Genomic DNA, 18,327 nt, shown 5'->3' on the forward strand with positions numbered 1-18,327 from the left:
TGCTGAAACTTAGTGGCATCCACAAAGTGTCTGCTATAGTAACTTAGTGTCCTACTGGTGCTAATCAAGTTCCACCACCTCTGCCTTCTACCCTCCTGCCCATTTTGCTACGCTATTTTTATAGCAAACAGTGCTGAAACTTAGTGGCATCCACAAAGTGTCTGCTATAGTAACTTAGTGTCCCACTGGTGCCAAGCAAGTTCCACCACCTCTGCCTTCTACCCTCCTGCCCATTTTGCTACGCTATTTTTATAGCATACAGTGCTGCCAGTTTAGGGCCCTAGTTGCATTGTCAGGGATAGTCAGTGTTAGTTCTTCAGCTGTCAATAAAGCTAGACCACCCCTGCAATCTACACCACCTCTCAAATTTTGCTTCCACATTTTAAGTGTCCAATCTTGTTGCTAACAAAATGAGTGGCAACAGGACAGATGGTGGTTGAAAGGGGAACAGGCGTGTTGGAAAAGGAAAAAAATGTTTGTGTCCGTGGGGAAGGTGGGAAAGGTACATTAACATCTGCTAAAGATAGCCATCTTCCAGCAAAAGTAAGATGTCTACTACTTTCCGTGGACAATTCGATGTGCTCCCTTTTTTACAGAACAAAACAACTGGAACAAAGGTAGACGATGCACAAAAAAAACACATGCTTGAATGGATCTCAAGTGCTCTAACAAGTGGCCTCTCCTCCACTTCTACTTCAAAATCCAAAAAACAGCATTCCTCTGAGTTGTCATCCCAATCTCACTTGCTTTCTCCCAGCTCTCCAGTCTCCACCCGCCCTGCACAGTATGGTGTAACAGAGATGGCTGAGTCTGCAGAGCTGTTCAGTCGCACTATAGGCTAGGAATCAGAGGTCTGCTCCCAAGCTATAGTGAGTAGAGACCAGGAAATGGTCTGCAGTGATGCCCAGAAGCTTTGTGAGTCAGATTCAGGCCCTGATGACCAAGTTTCTGAGCATAATGTAGACCCTCATTCCAAAACTGTAACACCTGTTGGTGGAGACAATGAGGAACATACTGATGACGATAAGACGCAGATACCAGATTGGGATGACAACTTAACTATTCAGTTAGGGCAGGAAGAGGTTAGGTCTGAGGCCGAGGGCAATGCAAACACAATGCTTGATGATGAAGTTCTAGATCCCACTTACTGTCAACCCTCAGTCGGGCACTCGAGGAGGTCACCAGAGGCGGTGGAGGAGGATGCAACTGACGACGAAGTTACCTTGCGCCTTCCTGGAAAGAGTCGGAGTACTGGAAGCACGTCTACAAGTGCATCCTCAGCCACCACTCTGCCTCTGAACACAAGTCAGGGTGGCTCTGCAGGTCGCATGTCCTCTAAGCCTTGCATAGCCTAGTCCTTTTTTGACCTTGCAAAGGATCTCCCAAATCATGTGATCTGTAAAATTGTCGGCAATCTACAAGTAGAGGCCAAAACCTCACTAGTTTGACAACTTCTTCCATGAATCGTCACATGAATAGCAAGCATAACTTCCAGTGGGAAGCTCACTGTGCTGCAATGCGGCCTAGCGGAGCGGGCTATCCACCACCTGCCCCTTCCAGTGCATCCGCGCGCTCTTCATCTTCTATGACTGTGGGGACAGCTGTCAGACCTGTTCTTCCACGCAGACCTTCCACCACTTTAACCACAACAGGCAGTTTGCTTGGTAGGTCGTCAGTTGGTTTGGAAGGGGAAACAAGTGCTGGTGTACAGCTCTCTCAGACATCGAGAGCACCAACTTTGGATGAAGGCAACATCATGTCTCCGCCTGCACTTTCCTCACAGACCTGCAGTTTTGCAGGGACACCCTACTCACCACCATCTCCACACAGCAGCCAGATCTCAGTCCCTTAGATGTGGACAAATTAAAGGCCATTTCCTCCGAGCCATGACAAAGGTAAGAGGTTGACTATATCCCTCTGTAAGCTCTTGGCTACGGAAATGCTGCCTTTCCGCCTGGTGGACACAGAGGATTTTCGAGACCCCAGTACCAGATGCCCAGTCACCACTACTTCTCTAAGAAAGGTGTGCCTGCGCTACACCAGCATGTCGCAAACAACATCACCGCTTCCTTGAGAAACTCTGTGTGTCACCAAGTGCACTTCACCACCAATACTTGGACCAGTAAGCATGGAAAGGGGCCTTACATGTCGCTGACTGGGCACTGGGTAACTATGGTGATAGATGGAGAAGGGTCTGCTGAACAAGTCTTGCCGTCCCCACGACTTGTACGTCAATCCTCTGTATGTCGAAGAGTCCTCCACTGCTTCTGCCTTCTCAACCTCGTCTGGGTACTCCACCTCCACCCCAAGCCTGCCTGGTCAGGCAACCCGTGTTGCAACTGCACACTAGGAATCCTGCACACCTCCTTACTATGCTGGCAGCAGAGCTCAATGGCATAAGGTGGTCTTTAGCTTGAAATGTCTTGGAAATAAGAGTCACAAAGCGGATGAATTGTGGTCAGCTCTGCGGCCCGAGTTTCGTAAATGGTTGTCTCCACTCAACCTGCAGCCAGGGAAGGCCGTGTGCGACAATGCTGCAAACCTGGGTGCGGCCCTTTGCTGGGGCACCGTGACACACGTGCCTTGTATGGCTCACGTGTTGAACCTTGTTGTCCAGCAATTTTTAACCCACTATCTCGGCCTAGATGGGCTTCTGCACAGGGCACGGTCACTCTCTGCTCACTTCCGCAATTCAACCGCTGCAGCTGACCGACTTGCATCTCTACAGAAGTCTTTCGGCCTGCCAGTTCATGGCCTGAAATGCGATGTGCCGACAGGCTGGAATTCAACTCTCCACATGTTACAATGACTGTGGCAGAACCGCCGAGCCCTGGTGCAATATGTTATGACGTATAGCCTAGGCCACCGAGATGCAGAGGTGAGGCAGATCACGCTGATGGAGTGGTCTCAGATCAAGGACCTATGCACCATTCTGCACAGTTTCGACATGGCGATGAATATGTTTAGCGCTGACAATGCCATTATCAGCATGACAATTCCAGTCATTTACATGCTGGAGCACACGCTAAACACTATTCGGAGTCAGAGGGTGGGACAAGAGGAAGGGGAGGAAGTACAGGATGATTCATATGTGCAAGGGATACCAACATCTACAAGGTCCAGACATTCATCATCACCAAGGATGCAGGCATGGGACGGTGGGGGAGAGGGATTAACAAAGGCGCATGGTAGCAGCCAGAATGTTCAGGAAGGTTCAGGAGACCAGGAAGAAAGGGAGGACGAACTCTCAATGGACATGGAAGACTCCGCAGATGCGGGAGATCTTGGTCAAATTTCGGTTGAACGAGGTTGGGGGGAGATGTCAGAGGAAGAAAGCACGGTTAGTACCTATATGCCACAAACACAGCGAGGACTTGGTCCGCATGGCTGCGCAAGACACATGAGCGCCTTCTTGCTGCACTACCTATAACATGACCCTCGGATTGTCAAAATTAGAAGTGATGATGACTACTGGGTTGCCACACTATTAGATCCCTGGTACGAGTCCAAATTTTGTGAAATAATTCCAGCTATAGAAAGGGACGCACGTATGCAGGAGTATCAGCAGAAGCTGTTACTTGATCTTAGCTCGGCTTTTCCGGCAAACACCTGTAGTGCACGTAGTGAATATCCCAGTTGTAACTTGACAAACATGGGACTGACTCGTCATCAACAGTCTAACCATACCAGCAGCACCGTATCTGGTGCTGGTAACAGCAATTTTATTGAATCGTTTCATAACGACAAGAAGTCTGACACATAGTCAACGGCTGGAGAGGATGATACAGGAGTATCTCCAAATGAACATCGATGCCATGACTTTGCAACTGGAGCCTTGCTCCTTTTGGGCTTCAAATCTTGAAAAATGGCCAGAGCTCGCCACTTACGCCTTGGAGATTTTGTCGTGTGCCAGCGTTGTCTCTGAACGTGTCTTCAGTGCTGCTGGTTGTGTGCTGACAGATAAGCGCACGCGTCTGTCCAGTGACAATGTGGACAGACTAACATTCATCAAGATGAACAAGTTATGGATCCGCAAGGACTTTACTATGCCTGTGTCATCCTGGGGAGAGTAAAGGCTTGGGGATTTGGAATGTGCTTGATGCAAATCTACCCGTCAAGTTTGCAACTGGGAGACAAGTGATGCCACTTTAGTGGTGTCTGTGAGGCCCAATTTTTGAAAATAAAGGAAACTGTGCTTGGAGTCCGCTTGCTTGCAGTGTTTTTAAAAATGATCCAAGATGAACAAATCATGGATCAGCAAAGACTTTGCTACCTACCCCGGTGTCATCCCAGGGACAGTTAAGGCTGGCGTATTTTTGAATGTGCTTGATGCAAATCTACCTGTCCAGTTTGCAACTGGGGCACAAGTGATGCCACTGAAGGGGTGTCTGTGTGGTCCAATTTTGGGAAAAAAGGGAGACTCTGCTTGGAGTCTCCTTACTGTGTTCTACATGATTTTAGAAGGGCATGCCATGCCTATATCTGTGTCTCCTCCTCTTTTTCCTCATCCAGCTGTTTAGTTTTCGCATGGGTATTTGTCCTTGTCACTTTTCCATGTGTCTGTGTTGTCTTGGGAGTTGTTTGTCACCTTTAGTACACCGTTGAGGGTGTTTTCCAGGTGTTTTTAGGTGTTTGTGATTGCCTCCCATTGTTTTCAATGGGGTTCAAGAGGTTCGTCGAACGGCTCACCGAAACGAACTCGAACGCGGCCTCCGTTCGACGAACCGAGCCGAACTCGAGCCTCTAGAGGTTTGTTCATCTCTATTCTTCACCTTTTTTTGGGCCACCATTCCAGACTTGTGTAATGTTCGTCGCACGGTGCTTACATGGACATCTGTGATCTCACTGTTATGAAGCAAACGAGACTCCTCCACTGCCATGTTTGTCATGCCAGAACTGATAGACCTTGTGAAGAGCCGACTTGTTGACTCTGACATTTTGCCTCGACGTCCACCTCTTGGCTTTGAATGGATGGACGGACTTAATTTCATATTCTACCAACTGTCATGGCACTCACATGATGCAGTTTTGCAATTTTCTTGGCCGAGACACCATTATCGATGAGCTGGATAATGCTGTTTCTCTTTTCTTCTGAAATTTACTTCATGGCTTTGGCCTGGGACAGCTCATAGAGTCCCACGGCTTTCAGTATCATCTCTACGCTGATGATACGCAGATCTACCTCTCTGGACCTGACATCACCTCCCTACTAACCAGAATCCCACAATGTCTGTCTGCTATTTCATCCTTTTTCTCTGCTTGATTCCTAAAACTGAACATGGACAAAACGGAATTCATTGTCTTTCCTCCTCCTCACTCAACCCCCCCCCCACCTGACATATCCATCAATGTCAATGGCTGTTCACTTTCCCTAGTCCCACGTGCTCGCTGCCTAGGAGTAATCCTAGACTCTGATCTCTCTTTTAAGTCACACATCCAAGCCCTCTTTACCTCCTGCCACCTCCAACTCAATTTTTTTTCCCGGTTCCGTACATGCCTTTCCCAAGAAGCTGCAAAAACCCCAGAACATGCCCTTATTATCTCCCGCCTGAATTATTGCAACCTCCTGCTCTGTGGCCTCCCTTCTAACATTCTCGCCCCCCTACAATCTATTCTAAACTATGCTACCCGGCTAATGCACCTATCCCCTCGCTACTCCCCGACCGCTCCTCTCTGCCAATCCCTTAACTGGATTCCCATTGCCCAACGACTCCAGATCAAAACACTAACCATGACATACAAAGCCATCCACAACCTGTCTCCTCCCTACATCTGTGACCTAGTCACTTACCTGCACGTAACCTTCGATCCTCACAAGATCTCCTTCTCTACTCCTCTCATCTCCTTTTCCCACCATCGCATCCAAGACTTTTCCCGTGCCTCCCCCATACTCTGGTATGCTCTGCCACAACATATTAGACTCTCGCCTACCTTGACAAGCTTCAAAAGGAACCTGAACACCCAGATCTTCCGACAAGCCTACAATCTGCTTTAACCCTCAGTCTGATATAGCGCCGCACAATCAGCTCTACCCTAACCTACTGTATCCTCACCTATCCCTTGTAGACTGTAAGCCCTCGCCGGCAGGGACCTCTATCCTCCTGCACCAGTCTGTGCCTTGTATTGTTTATGATTATTGTACTTGTCCCTATTTTGTATACCCCTTTCACATGTAAAGCACCATGGAATTGATCGCGCTATAATAATAAATAATAATAATAATAATAATGGCTGCTCCTCAAATCAAAGCAGAAGCAGTTTCCTTTACCTTGTAAGCCAGTGAGCTGTTAGAGAATGTGAAAACAGATTGTAATTTGTAGTATACAGGAAGAAAAAGATTTTCAAACACAAGCAGCAACAAAACAGTAACAATGCAGTGAGATGACAAGAATCTTCATAACAAATCATATGCTAAATAGTTGCAAGTCAAATTTATGCATGAGATAGCCAAGATGATTGTCTATAAAATGATAGTAATCTCATGTTCAAAGATTTAGTGGATGGTGAGGTACAAAGCCTGAAAATCAAAAGTTCAAAACAACTGTATATACACCAATATAAATTTATATGATACGCAATATACATAATTGAAATATAATTGAATAAACATAATATACATATATGAGTAATGTTTTTCAAACTAATAAGTGACTGGTAAATACATTTTATTTCTATAATTCTTGGATGGAAATAAGCAATATTATCCACTGACAAATATAGAAATGGAAAAAAAATATAAAATCAGATTTATTTGTACAATTTAAGCTTTCCTTGTTGGCTCGAAATGTTAATGTTATTTTGAACTGCCGTTACAAATAAAATGCCATATGCTGTTTATTTTTTATAATTGTACAATTAGTACTTTCTGGGGTTATTCATGCATATGCAAATGATATTTTTACACTGGTCGTAATTTTTTTTATCATTTCTAAACCATTATCTCAAGCACAAGTATATCATTTTCAAAGTACAATATAGAATTAGAGGTTATCAATATTTTTTGTGTATTAAAAATGCAAATAGTGAGAGTACAAAGTAAACATTTTGGGTGTGATTCAGTCGTAATTATATATATATATATATATATATACAGTACATATATATATATATATATATATAGCTCTGTCCTCGCCTATTGTACCATCACCCATTCCCTGTAGACTGTGAGCCCTCGCGGGCAGGGTCCTCTCTCCTCCTATACCAGTCTGTCTTGTACTGTTAATGATTGTTGTACGTATACCCTCTTTCACTTGTAAAGCGCCATGGAATAAATGGCGCTATAATAATAAATAATAATAATAATAATAATAATATATATATATATATATATATTGCTTTTAACCACTTAAAAATGCATGGCGTGCTATCATGGGTCAGCTCCCTGCCTTTGATGTGGACTCGGTGTACAAGTCCATATCTTTCCCTGAATGTCGGCTGATTTAACTAGCCGACATGTGCCTCTAACAGCCAGGGGTGGAGCTGAGCTCCTCCCGTGGCTGATAACCTGTTAAATGCCGCTGTCAAGGAGTGGGCTCTTCTGGCCTTTCATCGTCGCTCCCATGATGCGATTGCAAGACGATGATGAGTTTTCAAAACAGCCAGGGATCCAAATGTCTGTTACCTCTGTACTCTTCCGAAAACCAGCCCATGGCTGGCATTCGTAGGAGACTGTGATTTCTTCCATACACAGCAATGTTGTGCCATTGCTTTATATAGGACAAAGGATCAGACTTGTGCATGTTTAAGTCCCCTAAGAGAACTATTAAATACAATACAAAGTAGAATTTTTTATTACATGTTTTTAAATATAAAAGTTCAAATCACCCCCTTTTTACTGAAGAAATAAAAAAAAAATAAAAGTTACACATATTTGGTTTAGCTATGTTCGTAAAAATCCAATCTATTGAAATATAAAATAAATTAATCTGACTGGTAACAAGAAAAAAAAATGGAAACCCCAAAATTGCTGTTTTTTGGCTGCCGGAGCAACAGAAAAAAAATGTAGTAACAGGAAATCAAAACATTATATTTACAGTAAAATAATATCAATAAAAAACATAAGCTCATGGTGCAAAAACGAAGCCATCACACAGCACCATATCCCAAAAATTGAAAACATTACAGACATTACAGCTCTTGTAAAGTCGCAATACTAGCAACTTCTGGGGGTTTTTTTCACCACTTAAAGGGAACCTGTCACCAGTCACTATTAAGCTAAAACTGTCACCTTGTGCACCTCCTGGGCTGCATTCTATGAAGGTGCAACTTGTTCCCTGACTCCCCTTGAAGACCCCAAAAATAACTTTATAAAACATGACCGTTACATATGCTAATTACCTGTGTGGCTCAGATGGGCATGCTCATTTTCTGCTCCTGTTCCTCCTCCTGCCGCTGTTCGCCGTCCTCCTTTCTTGATTGACATAATGACGCCTCCATCATCATCCTCGTTGCTCTTTCAAATCTCATGCCTGTGCAGTTAAGTCCGCTTGCACATGCGCAGTTCGCTCTGCCATATCACAGGCAGAGCAGAAAACATAGCTGCCCTCGCATACGCCGGTAAGCTATTTGTGCAGGCGCGAGATCATGGTCGGCACTGTGCATGGCGTGACTGCGTCATCTTCGTACCCGAGCAAATCCTCGTGCATGCGCATTTAGCTCACAGGCAATTAGCATATGTGGCGGTCAGCTTTTATAAAATTATTTTTGGGGTCTGCAAGGGGAGTCAAGGCACAAGGTGCACCTTCATAGAATGCAGCCCAGGAGCTGCAGAAGGTGATACTTTTAGTTTAATAGTGAAAAAACTGGTGACAAGTTTCCTTTATATGTATATTTGGGATATACATAATCATACTGCCAGGTACGTTTTTTGCTATTTCTCCACACTTGGAATTTCTTTCCAACTTATCATTATATCATATGATAAAATGGATGGTGTCATTTAAAAGTTTGACTCATCCTGTAAGAAAAAAAGCCCAAAAATTGGATATATCAATAGAAAAAAAAACTAAAGTTGGCTCTTGGAATAAGGAGAGAAAAAAAAATGAAAGCGGAAAAATGAAAAATCGCCAGGACCAGACAATTATTCAAAAGGAGAAAAAATTATTCAGCTCACCCTTCCTGAAGTCCCAGATAGATTTAATGCTGGTGCATAGAGCTGCCCTGGCCTCAGGCAGAAAAATCTTGTCAGTAAAGTAGAAGATAATTTTCAGTACTCCAAAAGGTTAAAAACTATTTATTGACAAACTATTAAATAAGTTTGTAGATCATGATAACAGTGGGGGGGACTGGTCAAGAGAAATCCGACATGTTTTGGCTAATAACGCCTTACTCCGTTATTAGTCGAAACATTTCGGATTTCTCTTAAGGGGTTAATTGCCCTCTAAAATGTCAGTAAACATAATGTGAAGATAGTCTTTTTACCTACTAAACCTTCTCAGAGATCGTCATCTTCATTTGGATGTGGAGGAAACAATTTGCCCAGGTTAAAGAACATTAATAGCAGATTTCTGCCCAAAACAAGCGCCGAATGACAATATTATAAAATATGAATAATATATAGTATAATATGTATAAGTCACTTTTACACAGAATGATGGCAGCTGTGTGAGGATGAACGATATTTAGTACAGTCTGTCCCAATACACTTGTCACATACTTGGCAGCATATCCAATTCTTACATGGGAGATGTGCAGTCAATTAATGATGATGACATTTTTTTAAACACCAAAAAAAAAATTAAATCAACTTATGGATAAGGATTTTCTCGTTTGATGGTTGATTGCTGCCATCTTTACATAGGCCAATGATTCAGAACAAACATTCCTAGAGGAATTTTACATACTCTACAGAATGGATGCTTAAACATTCTGACCAAGAAGGGCCATAACTTGAGGTTCTTGATTCCTAGTGCAAAATTTGGAATCAACAAAACCCTTGAGTGACATTTCTATGGAAAAGGATACTTATGGCTGACAAAACAAATCACTGAGGCAAATTAGATTTTAAGAACTTCAAAGCTGATATATATCAGTCTCTAAAAGAACAGACAATACAGGAAATTTAGTCAGAGTAATTGGATATAGAAGAGGGATGGATACAAGGGATGAAGTAGCAAGAATAATTAGATCATGACATCATACCTTAAATAACAACACCTTCAAATCATTCATGAATAGAGATGAACAAACTCGAAGTTCGGTTCGACAGGTTCAGTTGGACTATAAAAGAAGTTTGGTTTGGGACATGGACTTGACTTGAACCCCAATGTAAGTCACTAATTGGGCAGTCCAGGTCTCCGCCCACATGCAGCCAGCCATAAACAGATCACTTCCGGGGGCAAATGGGCAGGGTTTTTCCATTTTTTTGTGCACAATACATCTGACCATGTTGTTGTTACCGCCAGTGTGAGACAATCAAACACTGCAAATGGCTTCCACTGGGCTGGGCACTGAGCACGCCTGAGCACAGTGATGCTCGTGTGAGTGGTCTGCATAGATAAATCACCCGAATACTGAACCCGAACTTTGTTTTTTTTTTTAAATTCTGTGTTTGGTACAAACATCAAACACCGAACCTCAAGTTTGCTCATCTCTACTCATGATCATCTCACACACACCATACTGATAATAATAATAACATATATCCCCAAGTGAAATGCTTAATATTAGCCCGAAAAGCCAATGTAGGTCCTACAGTGCCATCGTTCCAGACATCCACATAGTCTAAGTGGTACTTTGCACGCTGCGACATCGCAAGCCGATGCTTGCGATGCCAAGCGCGATAGTCCCCGCCCCCGTCGCAGCAGTGATATCTTGTGATAGCTGCCGTAGCGAACATTATCGCTACGGCAGCTTCACACGCACTTACCTGCCCTGTGACGTTGCTCTGTCCGGCGACCCGCCTGCTTATTAAGGGGGCAGCTCGTGTGTCATCATAGCGACGTCACACGGCAGGCGGCCAATAGAAGTGGAGGGGTGGAGATGAGCGGGACGTAAACATCCCGCCCACCTTCCTTCCGCAGAGCCGGCGTTAGACGCGGTGACGCAAGTAAGCTGATGTTCCTCGCTCCTGCGGCTTCATACACAGTGATGTGTGCTGCCGCAGGAACGAAGAACAACATCGTACCGTCGCTGCTGCCAAATTATGGAAATGACCAACGCTACACCGATGATACAATAATGACGCTTTTGCGCTCGTTAATCGTATCAAAAAGGATTTACACACTACGATATCGATTGCGACGCCGGATGTGCGTCACTTTCAATTTGACCCCACTGATATCGCACCTGCGATGTCGTAGTGTGCAAAGCCCGCCTAAGATTCATTGCACCATCCACTGTGCCAGACTCATATTAGAGAACTGGTCTCTAAGAAATGCCACATTTCTTGTTCCTTCACCTTTAACAGCTAGGAAATGATTTGTCAATAGATTATCAACATTTGTTTATATAAGTGCTGTTTTATGCGCCTTTAAATATCATAGAGATTATTAAATTGTCTTGCTGGACCAGTGAATGCCTGACGATGCTGATACCCCTCCCCCCGCCAATTTTAGACAACGTATGGTACAGTATAAAATTAAAAGTTTGGGTCAAAATGATAAGATATTGCACCATCATCCAGAACCATTTAGATGGTATTTACACTACCGATTTTGGGAAATGAAATGAGCGCTGTTTGACTATATAAAAATCAATTGTTGTTTATGTATTTGACTCTTTACTCTAGCTGATGAGCAATGATGTGGACATAAGGATGGCTAATATGATCATCCTGTCCACAAATACAGTATCATGTTATTGGCAGCATATCTCCTGTTTATAAAGGAGAATGTGTAGCCGATAACAATAATTTTTATGCTGGCATAAACAATCCGAACACTCAACAAACAAGCTTTGTTCTAATATAAAGTTTATAAAGCATAGAAGTTGGGCTATATACCCATTATCTAGGCTGAATAAAACTTATGTACAGTCTATGTTATAGTCACAGTCTAAAATGTATTAAAGAATATACTGTTGGGATTCACTTGCTTTTAAGAAGCTGATAGCGTTCATACAAGCAAGTAGTTCCTTGGTCAAACTGAGAGGTTTATTGCAATGCATAAACTTCCAGCAGAACGAAAAACATGAGGCCTTTCTCCGGCATAAAGGAACGAATAAACAGTTTACATACAGGCATATGCGGGCTCACCCCTTCAGATAAATATCCAGCTCTTACTGCAGGAGAGACAATGAAAGAGTTTTTCACTGCCAGCAGATAAGGTTCCACACCAAGCCCAGTGTGCTAGACATTCGCGGGACACTCAGCACTCCAACAACCCTCAGGCCCAGGCTCTAGTCAACTGTCCACCATTACAGGGCCTTTCTTCCTCATTCAGACTGGCTCGCTAGCAGGTGCACCTAATTAAGACCTGCAGTGGTAGGAATTAATATCATCCTACCTTACCTTGCCTTGCTACATTGCATACAAAGAATTTACAGTGGGGGAAAAAGTATTTAGTCAGCCATGAATTGTGCAAGTTCTCCCACTTAAAAAGATGAGAGAAACCTGTAATTGACATCAAAGGTAGACCACAACTATGAGAGACAAAATGAGAAATCCAGAAAAATCACCTTGTCTGAATTGGCAAGATTTTTTTCACAAAATATGGTGGAAAATAAGTATTTAGTCACCTAAAAACATGCAAGATTTCTGGCTCTCACAGATCTGTAACTTTTCTGCAAGAGACTCCTTTGTCCTTCACTCATTAACTGTAGTAATGGCACATGTTTGAATATGTTATCAGTATAAAAAAAACACCTGTACACAATCTCAGTCACACTCCAAACTCCACTATGGTGAAGACCAAAGAGCTGTCGAAAGACACCAGAAACAAAATTGAAGCCCTGCACCAAGCTGGAAAGACTGAATCTGCAATAGGCAAGCAGCTTGGTGTGATGAAATCAACTGTGGTGGGAGCAATAATAAGAAAATGGAAGACATACAAGACCACTGATAATCTCCCTCAATCTGGGGCTCCACGCAAGATCTCACCCCATGGGGTCAAAATGATAACAAGAATGGTGAGCAAAAATCCCAGAACCACATAGGGGGACTTAGTGACTGACCTGCATAGAGCATAGAGTAACACACTACACCACCAGGGACTCAGATCCTGCTTAATCCCATCTGAAGTTTGCTAGAGAGCATTTGGATTATCCAGAAGAGTATTGGGAGAATGTCATATGGTCTGAAGAAACAAAAGTAGAACTGTTTGGTAGAAACACAACTTGTTGTGTTTGGAGGAGACAGAATGCTCGGTTGCATCCAAAGAACACCATATCTACTGTGAAGCATGGGGGTGGCAACATTATGCTTTGGGGCTGTTTCTCTGCAAAGGGACAAGGACGACTGATCCGTGACATGAAAGAATGAATAGGGCCATGTATTGTGAGATTTTGAGTGCAAACCTTCTTCTATCAGCAAGGGCATTGAAGATGAAACGTGGCTGGGTCTTTCAGCATGATATTGATCCCAAGCACACCGCCAGGGCAATGAAGGAATGGCTTCGTAACAAGCATATCAAGGTCCTGGAGTGGCCCAGCCAGTCTTTAAATCTCAACCTCATAGAAAACCTTTGGAGGGAGTTGAAAGTTCGTATTGCCCAGCCACAGGCCCAAAACATCACTGCTCTAGAGGAGATCTGCATGGAGGAATGGGCCAACATGCCACCAACAGTGTGTGCCAACCTTGTGAAGACTAGAGTTGAGCGATGTTCGAGGTTCGTTAATTTCATGTTCGAGTGATTTTGGGGGGTGTTCGAGCTCGAACTCGAGCTTTTTGCTAAAAGCTCTACAGTTCGAGTTGGGTTCGAGAACGGTTGGAACAAAAAAAATGTGGCTTTTCACAGTAAGGCTATGTGCACACGTTGCTATCTGCATGCGTCCTGCGTCCCCAGCACAATCCCTTTCTCTTTCCTACTCACCGATCAAGGGCGTCTCGCTGCACGACTGTCACAAATCTGCGGCGTCTTTTCCTCTTTAGAAAATAGCTGCCGCTTCATTATTCAATCAGGTATTCCATGCTTTCCCCACCCACCGGCGCCAATGATTAGTTGCAGTCAGGCACGCACCCACGATGAGTGACAGCTGTCTCACTGCAACCAATCACAGCCGCCGGCGGGCGGCTCTATATCGTGCAGTAAAATAAATAAATAAATAATAAAAAAAAATGCGGTTCCCCCCATATTTGATACCAGCCAGAATAAAGACGCATGGCTGTAGGCTGGTATTGTCAGGATGGAGAGTGCCACGTTATGGGGAGCCCTCCAGCCTAACAATATCAGCAGGCAGACGCCCGGAATTGCTGCATCCATTAGATGCGACAGTCCCGGGACTCACCCAGCTCATCTCGAATTGCCCTGGTGTGGTGGCAATTGGGGTAATAATGAGTTTAATCATGCAAGGCATCTCCCCGAGACACCTTCCATGGTTAAACTGAAAGTGAAAGTAAAGAAACACACACAGGGAAAAATCCTTTATTTGGAATAAAAGACAAAAAACCACCCTCTTTCACCAGTTTATTAATCCCCAAATACACATCCAGGTCTGACGTAATCTACACAACACTGTCAGCTCTGCTACATGAAGATGCAGCAGCACCGTAGAACACGATTGCGCTGTGTCCTCTCCACACAGCAATGAAGTGAATTGTGCTGTCACCAGAGACTTCACTCTGCAATGCAGACGTCAAGATCACCAAATCTGCCTATCTTCATCATTAAAGGCAGTAGTTCAGTGGATAGAGCGCATGCCTAAGAAGCATAACTTTGTGAGATCTAGTCTCGTTCCCGGTAAAGAATTTAATTTTGTTTTTATTTTAAATTATAATTATTATATATTTATAATGATAATTTAATTTAATTATGCACTGAGGGGAGGAGCCGGACATCAGCTGTGAGCAACGGGACACACCTCTAAAATCGGAGCAGTTCACGGAATGAGGCTGCATTGCTCTCTCCTCTCTCGCTTCTCTCTCTCTCCCTCTGTCTCTCTCTGTCTCTCTCTCTCTTTCTCTCTCTTTCTCTCTCTCTCTTTTTCTCAGTCTCTCTTTTTCTCTGTTTCCCTCTCTCTCTCTCTCCTCTCTCTCTTCTCCCTCTCTCTTCTCTCTCTCTCCTCTCTCTCTCTTTTTCTCTCTCTCTTTTTCTCAGTCTCTCTTTTTCTCTTTTTCAATCTCTCTCGCGCTCTCTCCTCTCTCTCTCTCTCTCCCTCTTCTATATCTCTCTCCTCTCTATCTTCTCTCTCTCTTTTCTCCTCTTCTCTCTCTCCTCTCTTTCTCTCTCTTCTCTCCTCTCTCTCTTTCTCTCTCTTCTCTCTCTCTCTTTCGCTCTTTCTTTCTCTCTTTCTCTCTCTCTCTCTTTTTCTCTCTCTTTTTCTCTCTCTCTCTTTTTCTCAGTCTCTCTTTTTGTCTTTTTCCCTCTCTCCTTCTCGCTCTATCGCCCCTCTCCTCTCTCTCTTCTCTCTCTTCTCTCTCTCCTCCCTCTCTTCTCTCCTCTTCTCTCCTCTTCTCTCCTCTTCTCTCGCTCTCTCTTCTCTCTCTCCTCTCTCTTCTATGTCTCTCCTCTCTCTCTTTTCTCTCTCTTTTCTCTATCTTCTCTCTCTCTTCTTTCTATCAGCTGATGCTGTCGGACAGGAGTCTGAACTGAAGTGTGTAGTTTTTTGTTTTTTTTGCACTGATGCATCAGCTGATTGTATAAAAGCTGTTTATACAATCAGCTGCTGTGTCATGTGATTCAGTCCCTTGAACCTGACACATCATCTGATCGCTTTGCCTTCCAGCAAACCGATCAGATGATATTGGATCCAGATTGGACGGCGCGGGACCCTTGACCCAGGATTACTGTGGAGGAGGGTTCTTTATTTCAGTAAAATAAATATGATAAATATTTCAATTTTTATCAAAAAAATTTCAATAAAAACACTAATTGTGTTGTGTTTTATTTCTAATAAAAATATTTTTCTGTGTGTTGTGTTTTTTTTTATCTGTACTAGAAATTCATGGTGGCCATGTCTAATATTGGCGTGACACCATGAATTTCGGGCTTAGGGCCAGTTGATAATATACAGCTAGCCCTAACCCCATTATTACCCAGCGAGCCACCCGTCACCAGGACAACTGTAAGAGATGGATACAGCGCCAGAAGATAGCGCTTCTATGAAAGAGCCATTTTCTGGGGCGCCTGCGGACTGCAATTCGCAGCATGGGTGCCCAGAAAGCTTGGGCACCCTGAGCAGCGGATTCCAATCCCCAGCTGCCTAGTTGTACCTGGCTGGACACAAAAATTGGGCGAAGCCCACGTCATTTTTTTTTAAATTATTTCATGAAATTCATGAAATAATTAATAAAAAAAGGGCTTCCCTATATTTTTGGTTCCCAGCCGGGTACAAATAGGCTGGGGGTTTGGGGCAGCCTGATGCTGCCTGCTGTACCTTGCTAACATACAAAAACATAGCAAAGTCCACATAATTTTTTTGGGGGGGGGGCAAAAAACTCCTGCATACAGTCCTAGAGGGAGTATGCTGAGCCTTGTAGTTCTGCAGCTGCTGTCTGTCTGTATGGAGGAGAGAAGACAGCAACTGCAGAATGACAAGGCTCAGCATGCTCCATTCACTAGTGTATGCAGGAGAGCAGACAGCAGCTGCAGAACTACAAGGCTCAGCATAATCCATCCAGGACTGTATGCAGGAATTTTTTGCCCACCAAAAAAATTATGTGGGCTTCGCCATATTTTTGTATGCCAGCCAGGTACAGCAGGCAGGTACGGCTTCCCCTAACTCCCAGCTGCCTATTTGTACCGGTCTGGGAACAAAAAAAAATAGGGAAGCCCTTTTTTTAAATATTTCATGAATTTCATGAAATAATTAAAAAAAAATCGACATGAGCTTTGCTCCATTTTTGTTTCCAGCCAGGTACAACTAGGCAGCTGGGGATTGGAATCCACAGCACAGGTTAGCCCGATTCTTCTGGGCCCCTCTGCCTTGAATTGCAGTCCGCAGCCACCCCAGAAAATGGCGCTTTCATAGAAGCACCATCATCTGGCGCTGTATCCTGGTGCGGTGGTGATTGGGGTAATAATGAGTTTAATCATGCCAGGCGTCTCCCCGAGACACCTTCCATGGTTAAACTGAAAGTGAAAGTAAAGAAACACACACAGGGAAAAATCCTTTATTTGGAATAAAAGACAAAAAAACACCCTCTTTTACCAGTTTATTAATCCCCAAATACACATCCAGGTCTGACGTAATCCACACGACACTGTCAGCTCTGCTACATGAAGATGCAGCAGCACCGTAGAACACGATCACGCTGTGTCCTCTCCACGCAGCAATGAAGTGAATTGCGCTGTCACCAGAGACTTCACTCTGCAATGCAGACATCAAGATTACCAAATCTGCCTATCTTCATCATTAAAGGCAGTAGTTCAGTGGATAGAGCGCATGCCTAAAGCCCACTTTACACGTTGCAATTAGTTGTACAATCGCATTTGCGATGTGACACGCCCAGGTTGCATACGGGATCTATGAGATTTCACGTTGGTCGTTCATTTGCTGTCACACGAGCGTTAGTAGTCTATGTTAAATTGATCAATGTTATGTGCGATCCTTTAGATCATGTGATCTGTGACGTATGCATTGGGCACCTTTTTTTTTTTTTTTATTTATTGACTTGCCAAGCGTGTGTAATGTGTAGGGATGTGTTTTTACTATGTCATCTGCCATTCAGCTCTGCTACATGGCCGCTGACAGCAGACACAGACAGCCATGTAGCAGAGCTGAATGGCAGATGACAGCAGACACAGACAGAGCCGCTCTGTCAGAATGAACTCGGGTGAACTTCACCCGACTTCATTGTCATGCTGCGGCTCTGTCTGTGTCGCGTCCTGATTAGCGGTCACCAGTGAAGGACTCACCGGTGACCGCTAATCTCCTAAATTACTGAAGTTAGCAGCCCTCTCTCATACTCACCAATCCCCAGCACTGCACGGCGTTCACACTGCTCCGGCGGCTTTTACTGTTTTGAAAAAGCCGGCCGCCCATTAAATAATTTCGTATTCCCTGCTTTTCCCGCCCACCGGCGCCTATGATTGGTTACAGTGAGACACGCCCCCACTCTGAGTGACAGGTGTCACACTGCACCCAATTACAGCAGCCGGTGGGCGGGTCTATACTGTGTAGTGAAATAAATAATTAAATAATTAAAAAAAACGGCGTGCGGTTCCCCCCAATTTTAAAACCAGCCAGATAAAGCCATACGGCTGAAGGCTGGTATTCTCAGGATGGGGAGCG

The sequence above is a fragment of the Anomaloglossus baeobatrachus genome, chromosome 8, assembly GCF_048569485.1.
Source record: "Anomaloglossus baeobatrachus isolate aAnoBae1 chromosome 8, aAnoBae1.hap1, whole genome shotgun sequence".
NCBI lineage: Eukaryota > Metazoa > Chordata > Amphibia > Anura > Aromobatidae > Anomaloglossus > Anomaloglossus baeobatrachus.